Raw genomic sequence first — 3,043 nt, 5'->3', positions numbered from 1 at the left:
CTATCAAGATTAGGATAAATCAGAACTAATAGGTCACCTCCTGATCCTCCAACCCCACAGGCCCAGAGAGAAGGCTTCTCTGGACCTAAACAGAGCAGAAGAAGGGAAAGGAAGGGGGATAAAATACTCCTGAGAAGATCTATACCCTAGAAATATATGGCAGATTTGTACCCTAGGAATAGATAGCATAGATAGTCAAAGAATTTGGCTTGATATGATCCCCAACTTGTAGAGCCCCCAAAACACAGCCAGAAGAAGGAAAGTACACTTATTACAAGCCTTGGAGAATCTCCACAAACAACTGTTTTTGATTTAATAAAGTTTTATTTTTCAAAATGTTTAGTTGGTGGGACCTGTTCATACATCTTCACCAGCAGTTGAGGCATCTCCACTGTTGGTGTTTCTGGTGTAAATTAGTTTGAGCTCTGTGCTTTGAAACCAGTTTTAAAAGTCCTTTACTAAAGAGCTCTGGAAGGGCTGCCCTGGCCAAGGAACTGCAAATCTTGTTTCTCAGAGACCACAGCTGCAGTTTTAAGCTTTGCAGTTGGGAACTTCCTTATAGAGTTTGCCATATGTTGCTCTGTCAAACAAATTGAGGTTATTGAGCTTATCCCCAAATTTGCCTTTGGACCACCTCTTCTTTTTGGCCTTGCCAAGTTTGTTCTCTGGGTCTTTGTCTTTCTTAGCTAGCTTTCTGGCATCTTTATTCTTCTTGTCATCCTTGGGTAGCATAGTGAAGCTCAGAGAGTGCTGCTGCCGCTGCTGCCTTGCTAAGACATTGGACCCAAAGTCTACAGTTTTTTAAGGGCGATAACTGGTAAAGCAGTTGAAGATAATCAGACACATAGGGAATTTTTTAAAAAGAGACATGGACAACATAAATTATATTAATTGGTAATTTTGATGAATATTATGTCAAAATCAGACTAATTCATTATGGGGTCCTCTCTTTGAATGCACAAATTGTGTTATGATGTAAATATCATGACCACTATCTTTACATTCCTCAATATAAGTAACAAATAGATGTTCTTTAATAAGCTCAGGGCTGGTGCACTGGGAAGACCCAGAGGGATGGGACGGGGAGGGAGGTGGGAGGGGGGATCGGGATGGGGAACACATGTAAATCCATGGCTGATTCATGTCAATGTATGGCAAAAAACATTACAATATTGTAAAGTAATTAGCCTCCAACTAATAAAAATAAATAAAAAATAATAATAATGATTAAATATCACAGAAGTAGTTGCATGTTGTATGCTTTTTAGTGGAGTGTTGAGTATTAGTTACCAGCATTCCTTTGTTTAATTATATGGAACAATGGTCTGCTCTAGTACAAAATCTGATGTTTCTAAACAGACATCATTGATTAGTATATAAACAGATAGTTCCAGTAATAGTCATACAGAATCATTGTCTGAATTGTCTTTGCACTCCATAATATTCAAAGAATAGTAAAAAAGATAAATTTATTTTCCATTTTTTAACTCCAACATAGATAGAATAGAAAACAAAATCAAACAAAGTGACAATAATGAAGCTTTCACTCAAATCCAAAGTGGTTACTATAGTAACTTAAAATTAGAACATTATAATAAAAGTAGAATGAAAAGATAATTTCAAATGCTATATTAATCTTTTGAAATATAGAGAGGGAGTTGCTGTTTGATATTTGAAAGAGACTAGATTGCTGTTGAAGCTTCTAAGAAGGCTGATTTTGTCTTGTCTGCTTTCTTTTTTATATTAATGTAAAAAAACTCTGACTGAAGGCATTAACTTGGAGAGAATGGAATTGTTAGTTTTGCTCACATTAATCTCTCTAAGACTGATAGCAATGACTTTCTACGAGTAACTCATAATTATTCATGGGAATGGAGGGCAGATTGAGTGAAAACGTGTTTTACACATGACCTAAAGGATCAAATTTTTGATGTTTCTTTTCTGCTTTCTCCATCATCAAGATAGAGATGTGGACACAGATGCAGGTATAACACAAAAGATTTAACTAAAGAGGGAAGGAGTTGGGATGAGTATGGAACTGCAATCAGCAGGCCCCATATTGAAACTAACTGAGGTTGTACTGTACTGAGGTCACTTTAAAGTTAGTGCTAGCACAGTTTCCTGGTTTGGAAACTAGAGATAAAGTAATTATCTACATATGAATGAATTCTATTCCGAAATCACATTTGTAAGTTTTATTTGTTCATAAGTCCAACAGAGTAAGCCTAGGTACCCAACTAACAAGGCCAGCTATATAGTACTGTACTGTAATAGGTTTATAAAACTTTCCACACAAATAATACATAAAAAGCAAACACAAAAATAAAAAAAATTAATCTTACAGTACCTTGAAAAGTACAGTAGTGCAGTACAACACACACACACACACACACACACACACACACACACACAAGAATACTACTCAGCCATAAAAAAGAATGAAATAATGCCATTTGCAGCAACACGGATGAAAATAGAGATTATTATACTAAGTCAGTCAGAAAGAGAAAGACAATTACCATATATCACTTATATATGGAATCTAAAATATGCCACAAATGAACCTATCTACAAAACAGAAACAGACTCACAGATATAGAGAACAGATTTGTGGTTGCCAAGTGGGGTGGTGGCAAAGGGAAGGACTGGGAGTTTGGGGTTAGCAGATGAAAGCTATTATATATAGAATGGATAAACAACAAAGTCCTACTGTATAGCACAGGGAACTATACTGAAATCCTGTGATAAACCATAATGGAAAATAATATTTTAAAAAGTATATATAAATGTGTATAACTGAGTTACTTTGCTCTACAGCAGATTGGCACAACATTGTAAATCAACTATTGTGCTCAGTCACTTCAGTCATGTCTGACTCTTTGGGACCCTATGAGTGTATCCCACCAAACTCCTCTGTCCATGAGATTGTCCAGGCAAGAATATTGGAGTGGGGTTCCATGACCCTCTCCAGGGGATCTTCTCCATCTAGAGATTGAGCTCACGTCTCCTGCATCTCCTGCCTTGCAGGCAGACACTTTACCCA

General features: G+C 36.6%; 1 pseudogene; it reads right to left on the bottom strand.

Annotated features, from left to right (window-relative positions):
- Positions 1 to 357: 357 nt before the first annotated feature.
- LOC122435498 lies at positions 358 to 732 on the bottom strand (annotated as a pseudogene).
- Positions 733 to 3,043: the final 2,311 nt, after the last annotated feature.

Source organism: Cervus canadensis, chromosome X (genome assembly GCF_019320065.1).
Source record: "Cervus canadensis isolate Bull #8, Minnesota chromosome X, ASM1932006v1, whole genome shotgun sequence".
NCBI classification, from domain to species: Eukaryota; Metazoa; Chordata; class Mammalia; order Artiodactyla; family Cervidae; genus Cervus; species Cervus canadensis.
Note: the sequence above shows the minus strand (reverse complement) of the source record. Positions and strands in the feature narration are given on the sequence as shown.